The sequence below is a fragment of the Theropithecus gelada genome, chromosome 4 (assembly GCF_003255815.1).
Source record: "Theropithecus gelada isolate Dixy chromosome 4, Tgel_1.0, whole genome shotgun sequence".
Lineage (NCBI taxonomy): Eukaryota > Metazoa > Chordata > Mammalia > Primates > Cercopithecidae > Theropithecus > Theropithecus gelada.
In genome coordinates this window covers 125473053-125487265 of record NC_037671.1, presented here as the reverse complement: position 1 = coordinate 125487265, position 14213 = coordinate 125473053, and the positions used below count along the sequence as shown (strand labels likewise).

Here is a 14213-nt window from a genome sequence, read left to right as displayed (position 1 = left end):
AACGTCAACAGGGGCATTCTGGAAAGCGTAGCCAGGCTCTCTCTCCCCAGCCCAGCAGGAGCTCCAGCCCCAGCTGCCATTGTTCCTAGGACTCTGTAGCAGCATTACTATTGCTAACACTTACAGGATCCTCAAAATCGTCCTCCTGGCGACCGATGTGAGGTCACCACCAGGCCCAGCAAGTGGCTGTGACTCTCCCCTGGTGGCCACCATTGCTAGCTGCTGACCTAACCTCCATTACCCATCCTCTTCCTCACTACCCGACTCCCAGTACTGCTGTGGGGCATAAGGTGCGCAGCTGAAGAAAATGCATTTTTCCAGCCCCCTTGTGAGATGGAGTGGCCATATGACCACGCTCTGGTCAGCAGAATGTCAGTGAAGTTTTTGGGTAGAGATTACAGAAGCTTCCTGAGAAGAGGATTGGCAGGATGGGCAGGGATCCCCTTTGTCCCAGGCCCTCTGCTGCAGAGGTAGGATGAGGTCAGGAGCAAGAAGCCCCAACCAGCACCAGGCAAGAGTGAGCAGCACTGTGGGGTCCCCAAGCCAGTCAGGGACTCTCAGCGATGGGAGAGAAAGGCAGGCCTCTGCGTTCTCACAGGAGACTCTTTCCTGGAGGCCGTTTTAGTTTTGCGGTGCTGAATCCAGTTCCGTAAGGGAAGAAAAAGTTATTTCCTCACCCATTGCTAGGTTTATGGCTGAGACACCTGTCATAAAAGACAGATAAACAAGATAAAAACATGCAAACTTATTTTATTGTATGTAGTTTTTACATGACATAGGCACCTTTAGATATGAAGGCCAAAAGGCACAGGGAGGCCTGTGTATTTTTAGGCTAAGCGTGATGGAGAGCAGACAGTGGTGGAAAAGGGTGTCACCTGATGGCAGTGAACTGCGGGAATATGCCAGGTGCCAGATTTCAGGATCTTGTGTCCTGAATCCCATTAGTGTCTAACTCAGTGTGGGTATAACCGCTGGGATGCTAGCAAGGGTCTCTTTGGAAATTGCCAGAGCGTGCCACCGCGGCTTCTGAGTCACTGGGCTTCTGTGTTGTGATGGATGCTGTATTCGTCATCCATCATTTGTGGTGTGTTGTAAAGCACCACAAACTGAGTGCCTTTAAACGACAGAAATTTGTTCCCTTACAGTTCTGGATCCCAGAAGTCTGACCTCACGGTATGGGCAGGGCCGTGCTCCCTCTGACGGCTCCTGGGAAGCTTCCCTCCCCTTCTTCCCTCTTCTGGCATTGCTGATGCGTCAGCCCAGTCTCCACCTCTGCCTTCACACAGCCATGACCTCGTGTGTCTCTCCTCTTCTTCAGATGTCCTTCAGTAAGGACATCAGTCATGTTGGATTAGAACCCACCCTAATGACCTCATCCTAGCTCACATCTCGATGTCATCTGCAAAAATCCTGTTTCCAAAGAAGGTCACTTCACAGGCCCCAGGGCTTAGGATTTTCATGTATCTTTTGCAACAAACACCTTAGCAAAATTTCTTGCAACACACACCTTAGTTTAATGTTCTTGAACGAATCCACCGGCCTCTAGGACTCAGGCATAGCTCTTTGGGCCTCTCAAACTGGCCTGATGTCCTGGGGCCAAATTTGCACTGTGCCTAACCTTGGGCTGACGATTTTTGCCAGAAAGCTCTGGTCTCTTATGCCCCAGGCAGGCCCATCCTTCCAGTCCTCCAGACAAAGCAAATCTGAACTGTGTTAGTTCTAGGCTGTGCCAAGTCCAGGCTCCCTGAGGTTTCTACACTCCATTTATATTTATAGACCTTAAAAAAAAAGGCCGGGCGCGGTGGCTCAAGCCTGTAATCCCAGCACTTTGGGAGGCCGAGACGGGCGGATCACGAGGTCAGGAGATCGAGACCATCCTGGCTAACACGGTGAAACCCCGTCTCTATTAAGAAATACAAAAAAAAAAACTAGCCGGGCGAGGTGGCGGGCGCCTGTAGTCCCAGCTACTCGGGAGGCTGAGGCAGGAGAATGGCGTGAACCCGGGAGGCGGGGCTTGCAGTGAGCTGAGATCCGGCCACTGCACTCCAGCCTGGGCGGCAGAGCGAGACTCCGTCTCAAAAAAAAAAAAAAAAAAAAAAAAGTTGGTTTTCTGGTATGGTTTGGCTGTGTTCCCACCCATATCTCATGTTGAATTGTAACTCCCATCACTCCCACATGTTGTGGGAGGGACCTAGTAGGACATAACTGAATCGCGGGGGCAGTTCCCCCATACTGTTCTCGTGGTAGAAAGTAAGTCTCACAAGATCTGATGGTTTTCTACGAGGAAGACCCTTTTGTTGGGTCCTCATTCTCATTCTCTCTTGTCTGCCGCTATTTAAGGCATGCCTTTTGCCTTCCACTGTGATTATGAGGCCTCCCCAGCCACGTGGAACTGTGAGTCCACTAAACCTCTTTTTCTTTATAAATTACCCAGTCTCGGGTATGTCTTTACCAACGCGGTGAAAACGGACTAATACAGTTTCTCCCCGGCTTCCCTGAAGACCCACCAGTGTCAGAGGCAGGCGAGCTCACAGCCCAGCGCATCTGGGACTCAGCTCACTTCGAGGGTCAAAATCTCTTTTTTTAACTCAAAAATCTTGTTAACTTTCCTTTTACTGCTTAAAGTACTTGTATTTGCTTCCTTGTTGGAAGAGTGGTTTTCTGAGCACATCTTAAGGTGCAGTCAATGCCCAGAAATTGTGCACTACCCCATCTTGAAGGGCCCCTTTCTCTCCTCAGTCCCTGCCCCTTGAGAAGCACAGGTCTTTCCTGTTAGGGGTTAGGGTTAGGGTTAAGCCCTCGTGTGCCATCCTGGATTTGCTCTCTACCACCCTGTGGAATGATAAGAAATCTATTTCATTTAAAAAAAAAAAAAAAAAAAAAAGTTAAACAGCTTTTAAAAGTAAAAAAAAAAAAAAAAAAAAAAAATTCTGAAACAATTTTTAAATTAAAAACATTTATTTTAAATTAATTGGGTTTTGTCCCCCATTCCTAGCACACAGCCCCCAAATGCCTTTCCTGAGTGTCAGGGCTGTCTTTGGTGTTGGTCAAGAGCCTCTTCCCATCACACCTGAGTGCCTGCTAACAAAGTAAGCTAGGCTGGGTCCTGAGACAGCTGCAGATGGGGTGGGCACGGAAAGACCATGCCAGTAGAGGGTGGGAACTTTCAGCCTTACCCACCTGCCTCTGTGAAAGGAGGTGGGAGCGCTGGTAATCAACCTCTATAAAATCTCTTAATAACTGTGTTTGCTGAGCTTCCACGTTAGTGAATGTCTTCAGGTGCCAGGAGCGTGGCACACCCCCACTACTGCACTCAGGACCCTTCAGACCTCAACCTGCATATTCCCCACCTGACTGTTCATTTGCGTCCTTTATAACAGGGGTCCCAACCCCCTGGCCACAGACCTGTACCAATCTGTGGCCTGTTGGGAACCAGGCTGCACAGCAGGAGGTGAGTGGCTGGCAAAGCTTCGTGTGTATTTGCAGCCACTCCCTATCACTTGCATTACCCCCTGAGCTCCGCCTCCTTCAGATCAGTGGCAGCATTAGATTCTCATAGGAGCGTGAGCCCTACTGTCAACCATGCACGCGAGGGATCCAGGTTGCCCGCTCCTCATGAAAATCTAATGCCTGATGATCTGTCACTGTCTCCCATCACCCCCAGATAGGACCGTCTAGTTGCAGGAAAAGAAGCTCAGGGCTCCCACTGACTCTACATTACGGTGAGTTGTATCATTATTTTGTTATATATTACAATGTAATGACAATAGAAATAAAGTGCACAAGAAATGTAATATACTTGAATTGTCCCAAAACCACCCCCCCACCACCCTAGTCTGTGGAAAAATTGTTTCCCATGAAACTGGTTCCTGGTGGCCAAAAAGGTTGGGGACTGCTGCTTTATAATATTCTTTATGGTAAACCTGTAAACATAAGAAGAGTGTTTCCCTGGGGTTTTCAGCCATTCTAGCAAATTATGGAACCCTAAAAGGTCATGGGAACCCCCAATTTACAGTCTGTCGGTCAGAAGTACAGTGGATGATTGGCATCCATAAAGGGGGCAGACCTAGGGTCTAAGCCCTTAGCTTATAGGTCTGCTGCTAACTTCAGGTAGAGAGTGTCAGAATTGAATAGAACTGTGGCAGCCACCTGGCTTTGGAGAATTCATCAGTGTGGAAAGAACCCTCACATGTGGTGTTACGGGTGTTGTGTGTGAGAACGTAGAGAAAGGTGTGTGATTTCCCCTACCCCACGGTGTAGATGCTGCTGTTCTCATCCTGTAGATGCTAAACAAAGCAGAGGGGCTACAGAAGGGAGGTACGGAAGATAATTGGAGCTGAGACTAAAGGCAGAGTTACCCTCGTCCTGATGATCTTGCCAAGGGCTCTCCTAATAGCTACTCCCCACTGATAAAGATGCCTGTGATACTTGGACCCAGGGACCACAGATGTCTGATTCTTTTGCTGCTAGCAGAAGTAAGCTCAATCGAGGGTAAGTCTTTGGTTCAGGGAATAAAAGGATGTGTTATTATAGGGCTGCAGAACACATTCCAAACTGAAGCTATTTTAACAGTCAAATTTTTTCAATGGCTGTGTACACTGAGTATGGGATTAGCCATCTTGGCTAAGAACCACAGTCTCCAATGAGAACTTAAAAAGTTATATTCTGGGCCTGGCACAGTGGTTCACACCTTTAATCTCAGCACTTTGGAGGCTGAGGCAGGTAGATCACTTGAGCTCAGGAGTCTGACACCAGCCTGGGCAACATAGCAAAACCCTTTCTTGATAAAAAGTACAAAAAAAATTAGCCAGGCGTGGTGGTGCGTGCCTGTAGTCCCAGTTACTTGGAGGGCTGAGGCAGAAGAATCACTTGAGCCCTGGAGTTCAAGGCTGCAGTGAGATGAGATCGCATCATTGCACTCCAGCCTGGGTGACAAAGTGAGACCCTGTCTCAAAAAAAAAAAAAAAAAAGTGATATTCTGAAAAATCTTGAATCTTTTACTTTCATGTTTCTAACTTTCTGTTTCCCTCTACTATGGTGGCCCTCATAATACTCTGTTGTAATCATGTATCATAATTGTAATCACCAATTTATGCAAATTTTTAAGTTAAGTTTTGTACTGCTTTTTTTTCTTTATTTCTTCTAAAAATACAAAACAACACAAAACAAAACTGGGATACATGTGCAGAATGTGAAGGTTTGTTATATAGGTATATGGGTGCCGTGGTGGTTTGCTGCACCAGTTGACCTGTCCTCTAAGTTCCCTCCCCTCACTCCCCACCCTCAACAGCTCCTTATATGTGTTGTTCCACCCTCTGTGTCCATGTGTTCTCAATGTTCAACTCCCACTTATGAGTGAGAACATGCGGTGTTTGGTTTCCTGTTCCTGTGTTAGTTTGCTGAGGATGATGGCTTCCAACTTCATTCATGTCCCTGCAAAGGACATGATCTCTTTCCATTCTGTGGCTGCATAGTATTCCATGGTGTATATGTGCCACATTTTCTTTATGCAGTCTATCATTGATGGGCATTTGGGTTGATTGTATGTCCTTGCTATTGTGAATAGCGCTGCAGTAAACATAAGTGTGCACGGGTCTTTGTAGTAGAATGACTTACATTTTTTGGGGTATATACCCAGAATGGGATTGCTGGGTCAAATGGTATTTCTGGTTCTAGATCCTTGAGGAATAGCCATATTGTCTTCCACAATAGTTGAACTAATTTATATTCCTACCAACAGTCTAAAAGCGTTCCTATTTCTCCACAGCCTCACCAGCATCTATTGTTTCCTGACTTTTTAATAATCACCATTCTGACTGGCATGAGGTGGTATCTCATTGTGATTTTGATTTGCATTTCTCTAATAATAAGTGATGTTGAGTTTTATTTCATATGTTTTTGGCCACATAAATATCTTCTTTTGAGAAGTGTCTGTTCATATCTTTTGCCTGCTTTTTGATGGAGTTGTTTGTTTTTTTCTTATAAATTTAAGTTCCTTGTAGATTCTGGATATTAGACCTTTGTCAGATGGATAGATTGCAAAATTTTTCTCCCATTCTGTAGGATCCCTGTTCACTCTGATGATAGTTTCTTTAGCTGTGCAGAGCTCTTTAGTTTAATTAAATCCCATTTGTCAATTTTGGCTTTTGTTACAATTGCTTTTGGCTTTTTTGTCATGAAGTCTTTGCCCATGCCTATGTCCTGAATGGTATTGCCTAAGTTTTCTTCTAGGGTTTTGATGGTTTTGGGTTTTACATTTAGGTCATTAATCAATCTTGAGTTAATTTGTATGTAAGGTGTAAAGAAGGGGTTCAGTTTCGGTTTTCTGCATATAGCTAGCCAGTTTTCCCAGCATCATTTACTGAGTAGGCGATCCTTTCCCCCATTGCTTGTTTTTGTCAGGTTCATTGAATATCAGATGGTTGTAGATGTGTGGTGTTATTTCTAAGGTCTCTGTTCTGCTCCATTGGTCTATATGCCTGTTTTGATGTCAGTACCATGCTGTTTTGGCTACTATAGCCTTGTAATATAGTTTGAAGTCAGGTAGCATGATGCCTCCAGCTTTGTTCTTTTTGCTAAGGATTGTCTTGGCTATACAGGGTCTTCTTTGCTATTCCTTCTCTCTGTAGGTCATGCCAGCCTTCTTGTCGATTTTAATGAGAGAACCTGTATACCTTAGTTGCCAGTAAAGGATTCACATGCTTATTATGGTTTTTTTTTTTTTTTTTTAATGGGAGCCTCTGATCTGGCCATGTTGGCCCTGCCAAGTGTTGTTACCTCTTAAGTGCTGCCCATTTCTTCCCCTGGCTGGCAATAGCTCCAAAGCCTTTGGGGAATTGTCCCTCTTCTCCCTCTCCAGGTTGCAGAGGTGATGCCAGGTAAAGAGAAGGGAAGGCCTGGACTTCCTCTGGGATGTCAGTGGCCAGGATTATGGTTCCTGCCCAGGCCGGATGGGGTTGAACCACAGGAGGCGATAATGATGCAGAAAATGAAGTGGCGTGGAGAGGGGAGAGGTTGCTGAGGAAGACACCGTGGCAGACCAGACATGGCCAAGGCCAGCCCACTCCATCCCTGTGGGCAGGTCCACACACAGCCAAATGCCCACTCTGGTTTGAATGGGGCTGGCATCACCTGCCTCCCAGGGGCCTGACTCTTCATTCTATTTTGTGAGTTATATTTTTTTCCATGCACGCCCAAAAATGTGCCAGGAGTTTAAGCCACAAAGGATACCCTATCGGGTCAAGCTGCTTTCACTTTGCCAAAATGACAAAATGTTAGTGAGAAACTTTTCCTTTGGGGGTCCCTTTGGGGGATAAACACAGTCACTCCCATCAGTATAGTCTCTTCCCATGTGGGAGTGTGGGATTTAGGATTTGAAGCTGGGAGCGGTGGTGCTCTCTGTGAAGGTCTAGCAGTGGGTCACTGCTATGTCTGTTGGGAACATTTGCCTGCCAGTGACGGGTGCTGGCAGAGATTTCACTAGGCCAAGTGTTGATGGAGGCACCCTCTTTGTGCTTGCAGGCCTCCGTCTTATCCATCATTGCTCCCTCCTCTTATTCCTCTTGCTCTTCCTTCTTCTCTTCCCTCTCATCCTCCTTCTACTCTTCCTGGGTCTTCTCTTCCTCTCTTCTTCCTCCTCTTCTTTTCTAATGAGTAGCCCGGGTGGTCAGTCTCCACGTGAGCTCAGAAGTGGTCATGTCTTCCTCAAGTTCTCCCTGATGCTCTCCAGGACGTCTGAGGACTGAAAGACGGGTTATGGTCCTCGTGTATCAACCTCTGCAAAGGGACACCTAACGTGTTGCTAGTGAAGTGGCATGCAGTGATCTCGTGCCAATTTTGGAATTATAATGAAGATTTTACATATTCTCATGCTCTATGTGCTTGAGTTTTACGATTTGAAGTAATTATTTTCAAATCATAAGTCTGAGTGTGTGTTTCAAACAATTCATTGTCAGTTAAGAAATCTTTTAATATTTCGTATTCTTGTCCAAAAGAGTCATACTTGCCTAAAAAATGTTTAAATATTTTCTTGTTTTAGTCTAGAACTGCCTTTATCTCACAGCTTATGAACATTCTCAAATGCTGCTTCTAGAGACTCAAGTCTAGATCTCAAAGCATCTGTTATCTTTTTTTTGTTTGTTTGTTTCAGAGACAGGGTCTTGCTCTGTAGCTTAGGCAAGAGTGCAGTGGTATAATAATGGCTCCCGGCCGGGCGCGGTGGCTCAAGCCTGTAATCCCAGCACTTTGGGAGGCCGAGACGGGTGGATCACGAGGTCAGGAGATCGAGACCATCCTGGCGAACATGGTGAACCCCCGTCTCTACTAAAAATACAAAAAACTAGCCGGGCGAGGTGGCGGGCGCCTGTAGTCCCAGCTACTCTGGAGGCTGAGGCAGGAGAATGGCGGGAACCCGGGAGGTGGAGCTTGCAGTGAGCTGAGATCCGGCCACTGCACTCCAGCCTGGGCGACAGAGCAAAACTCCGTCTCAAAAAATAAATAAATAAATAAATAAATAATGGCTCCCATACCCAGGAGTTCAAGCGACTCTCCCACTTCAGCCTCCCAAGTAGCTGAAACTACAGGCACACCACCAAGCCTGCCTGTGTGTGTGTGTGTGTGTGTGTGTGTGTGTAGACAGGTTCCTGTTATCTTGCCCAGGCTGGCCTCAAACCAGGGCCTCAAGTGATCCTCCTGCCTCGGCCTCCCAAAGTGCTAGGATTACAGGCATGAGCCTCAGTGCACAGCCTCTGTTTCTTTTATATGTTTTCATTTTCCCAACACATTTTGAATGTCTCACTGCTCTGAAATGGCCTGTCAAATTAGCTACCTTAGTTTTCAAATACATATACTTGTTTTCAATGTTTGTACATAAGTAACTACCCACTTTAATCAGAACACTATCCAATTGACTGTCTGAGTACAGGAATCTAGTTGGTTTTCTTCCCGTCTTCAACTGCAGAAAGCTTATTTGCTTCCAGGTTTTGTTTCAAACTATTTCTAACTCCAAGTAATCTCGTCCATTTGCTTAGGGTGAGCCCACATTCCCTGCATCCCCCATCTCAGACAACACCATTGGGTCTCCCAAGATGTCCCAAGGAAATCAATAATAATTGATTATTATTAATTCCCTGACACTCTTATCCATGCTTGGAAACAGTCACTGACTACTGAATACAGTGGAGGTTCACATTGTAATTTTGTTTTCTAGTAAATCTGTCTTTACTAGTAATAGTATTTACAGAAGAAAAAGTAGAACTCATTCTATTTTTATCTTGGAATGCATGATACCTCCAGGTAAAGTGGGGTTTTTTGTTCTTTAATGTGTATGTTTCAAACTGTTAATTTTGAAAACATTTCAAACTTACACATGCAGGTATAATAAAATGAACTCACATACCTCCTTCAGCTAGATGTATCAATCATGAATATTTTGTCACATTGTCTCATAAAACATGTTTCATGTCTCTCTTTCTCTCTTTACATATATGTGTAGATACATGCATAGGTATTTAATTACGTTAGGATTTCATCATTTGAGGGTAATTTACAGATATATTGACCCACCCCTAAATAATTTCCTCATATATCTCCCAATAAAAAGGTTGTTTTCTTATATAACTTAAGTAAAATGACTAAATTCAGGAAGTCGAATGTTGCTATAATACTATTATCTAATTTACAGACTAATTCAAATGTCACCAATTGCCCCAATACACTGGTAAACATATAATACTTTAGGGGTATGTTGAGGTCCTGTCAACTGAGATGAAGAGACGTTAAAACTTGCTTTTGAAAATGAGTCTATATCATTAAAAATTTCTAAATTCCAAGTTCTATGGTGAGAAAGAGACTCAGTCAATAACAGTTAATTTAAGTATTCAAAAGCTATTGGCAGGATGACTTTGGCAACATTTAGACTAAAATTGAAATGATGCAGAGAAAATTAACATGGCCCCTGCACAAGGATGGCACAGAAATTCGTGAATTGTTTAATTTTTTTTTTTTCTGAAAGGAAAAAAGCAATCTGGACTGAACTGAATTCCTCTAAAATTCATATATTGAAACTCCAACCCCCGATGTGACTATATTTCTTGATAGGGCCTGTAAACGGGTTGTTAGTTAAAATGGGGTCATGAGGGTGGAGCCCTAATCCAGGAGTACTGTCATTCTTATAAGAAAAGGAAGAGATACCAGCGACACACTTGCATAGAGAAAAGGCCATGTGAGGACACAGCAAGAAGGCAGCCATCTGCACCCTGAGAAGAGAGACTCGCGAGAAACGCTCCTGTTGGCACCTTAATCTTGGACTTCTGACCCACAGAACTGTGCGAAAATCCATTTCTGTTGTTTAAGCTGCCAGCCTGTGGTATGTTGTTATGGCAGTCTTAGACTGACACATTGGGTGAAAATAGAGGTAAAAGCAATAGACTCACCTTCTCAAGAGTTTCTTAAATCATATTTGATGGCTGAAGCAAACCTAACACCATATGATGCAGTGCTCAATGTAAAATACTTAGGAACTTTTTATTTAAAAAGTAGAAAGTGTCAAGGTGCCTGAATGGAAGTAAACATTCAATACTTCACTCAAAGTGGTACAATTTTTATATGAGGAGGCTATGATAAGTTACATCTATATATATGTATATGTGTGTGTGCATATATATGTACACAAGGACAATACAAGGTGATGTGATTTTTAAATACATGAATAAAGTAGAATGGAATTCTAGAAAATGCTGAGGTAATCTACAGGAAGGAAAGGAAAAGGAAATGAGAAACAGAAAATAAGTAATACAGTGACAGACTTAAACCCTAAGTATCAATTCTAATCTAAATCCATCAATTCAATGACAGAGATCGGCAAAAATAGATAGAAATACACTACCCAACTACATGCCATCTACACATGTCGGTGGCTCACGCCTGTAATCCCAGCACTTTGGGAACCAAGGCAAGCAGATCACTTGAGGTCAGGAGTTCGAGACCAGCCTGGCCAACATGGTGAAACCCCATCTCTACCAAAAATACAAAAATTAGCCAGGCATGGGGGTATGCGCCTGTAGTCCCAGCTACTCGGGAGATTGAGGCAGGAGAATCGCACGAATCTGGGAGGCAGAGGTTGCAGTGAGCTGAGATCATGCCACTGCACTCCAGCCTGGGTAGCAGAGTGAGACTCTGTCTCAGAAAAAAAAAAAAAAAGAAAGAAAGAAATAACTGCAAGGAAAAACAGACGAACTCGTAATTATAATTGGAGACTTCATCACTTCTCTCTCAGCAACTGATAGAACTATGAAACAGAAAATTGGCAAGGATAAAGAACTGAACAATACCATCAGTCAGCATGATTTGTAGAGCATTCCACCCCAAGATAACAGAATACACATTCTTTTCAAACATCCATGAATGTTTACCAAGATAGACCATATCCTAGATGATTTTTAAAAATCAATAAATTTGAAGGAATTGAAATTATACAAAGTATGTTTTCTGGTCATAAGAGAATCATACTAGAAATCAATACAGAAAGACAAAGGAGAATCTTTAAATATGTGAAAAGTAACCAACACACTCCTAAATAATTAAACATCAGAAAGTAAATCTCAGAAGAAATCCGAAAATATATTGAACTGAATGATAATGAAAGCAAAATGTGTCAACATTTGTGAGATGCAGCTAAAGCAGTGTTAAGAGGAAAATTTATGACATATATATATAAATGTCATATATATACTTATATATATATGAAAAGAGGAAAAGTCTGAAATAATTTTCTAAGTTTCTACCTCACAAAACTAGAAAAAGAAGAGCAAACTAAACACAAAGCAAGCAGAAGGAAAGAAATAATGAAGATAGACTAACTCAATAAAATTGAAAACAGGAAAGGAATAGAAAAAAATCAGTGAAACAAAAAGCAGTTCTTTAAAAAATATCTCAAAATATCTGTAAGTCTCTAGCAAGACTTAAAAAAATAAACAAAAAAACATAAATCACCACAAAAAATCACCAATAAAACAGGGAATATCAGTACAGATAAATCCTTCAATCATTAAAATAATATTAAAGAATAATATTAACAAAAGATAGTTAGACCTTATAAATAAATTCAGTAAAGCTGCAGAATACAAAATCAACAAAAATCAATTGTGCTTCTACATGCAAAGAATGAATTATCTGAAAAAGAAATTAGGAAAGCAATTCCATTCACAACAGCAACAAAAAGAATAAAGTAGGAATACACTTAACCAAAGACATGAAAAACTTGACACTGAAAATTATAAAACAATGATGAAGAAAATTAAAGAAGATACAGATAAATGGAAAGACATCCTGTGTTCATGGATTGAAAAGTGAAAAAAATTAATATTGTCAAAATGTTCATACTACCCAAAGAGATCTAGGATTCAATGCAATCCCTATTAAAACTCCAATGGCATTTTTTTATAGATACAGAAGAACAAACCTAAAATGTGTAAGGAACCACAAAAGACTCTAAGGAGGTAAATGTATCTTAAGCAAGTAAGATAAAGCTGGAGGCATTACGCTACCTGACTTCAAAATATATAACACAGCTATCGTAATCAAAACAGCATGGCACTGACATAAAAACAGATACCTAGACCAATGGAACGGAATAGAGAGCCCAGAAACAAATCTATGCATCTGTGGGTCAAATGATATTTAACAAGAGTGCCAAAAACACACAATGGGGAAATAATAGTCTCTTCAATAAATACTGTTGGGAAAACTGGATATCCATATGCAGAAGAATGAAAGTGGACTTTTTCTCATACCATATGCAAAAATCAACTCAAAATAGATTAAAGACTTAAACATAAGTCCTGAAACCATAAAACTACTAAAAGAGAAAATGTAAGGGAAAAGATTCTTGACATTGGTCTGAGCAATTGTTTTGTGGATATGACACCAAAAGCACAGGCAATAAAAGCAAAAATAAGCCAATGGGATTGTGTCAAATGAAAAGCTTCTGCACAACAAAGGAAACAATCCACAGAACAAAAAACAACCTACAGAGTGGGAGAAAATATTTGCAAACCATATATCTAATAAGGGGATAATATTCAAAATATATAAGAAACTCAAACAACCTAATAGCAAATAAATGAACAAGCAAAACAAATAACTCAATTAAACAATGGGATGAGGCACTGAATAGATGTTTCTCAAAAGGCGACATACAAATGGCCAACAGGTATATGAAAGTGTGCTCAAGATCACTAATTTTCAGGGAAATGCACATCAAAATCACAAAAAGATATCACCTTACACCTCACAAAAGATAATGTGTTGGTAAGGATGTGGAAGAAAGGGAACCATTATGCACAGTTTGTAATGTAAATTAGTATAGCCACTACGAAAAACAGTGTGAAGTTCCTTAAAAAATTATAAATAAGGCCAGGCGCGGTGGCTCACACCTGTAATCCCAGCACTTTGGGAGGCCGAGATGGGCAGATCACCTGAGGTCAGGAGCTCAAGACCAGCCTGGCCAACATGGCGAAACCAAGTCTCTACTAAAATTACAAAAAAAAATTATCCAGGCATGGTGGTGAGCACCTGTAATCCCAGCTACTCAGGAGGCTGAGGCAGGAGAATCACTTGAACCCTGGAGGCTGAGGTTGCAGTGAGCTGAGATCGTGCCACTGCACTCCAGCCTGGGTGATTAGAGCGAAACTCCGTCTCAAAAAAAAAAAAAAAAATTATAAATAAGAACTAGCATATGATCCAGCAATTACATTACTAGGTATTTATCCAAAAGAAATGAAATCAGTGTCTCAAAGAGATATTGCACTCCCATGTTTATCACAGCATTATTCTCAATAGCCAAAATATGGAAAAAATCTTAAATCTTATCATTTGTCCACTGATAAATGAATACATAAAGAAAGCATGGGTATATTAATGTACAGTGGAATATTATTCAGCTTTAAAGAGGGAGGAAATCTTGCCATTTGTGACAACATGCATGAAACCGGAGGGCATTATGCTAAGTAAAATAAGTCAGACACAGAAAAACAAATGCTGCATCATCTCACATGTGCAATCTGAAAAATTGGAACTCATGAAAGCACAGAATAAGATGGTGGTTGACAGGGACTGGAGGGGAAGGCTGGGGAAATGTTGGTCAAAGGGTACAAAGGTTCAGTTATGCAGGATGAATATATTCGGAAGATCCAGTGTACAGGATGGTGACTACA

General features: G+C 42.1%; 1 non-coding gene across 1 annotated transcript; it reads left to right on the top strand.

The window, feature by feature from the left end:
• Positions 1-9896: 9896 nt before the first annotated feature.
• On the top strand, positions 9897-10000 carry LOC112623886. Its single transcript, XR_003119245.1, has one exon. It is a non-coding gene; the product is annotated as a U6 spliceosomal RNA (small nuclear RNA).
• The last annotated feature ends 4213 nt before the right edge of the window (positions 10001-14213 follow it).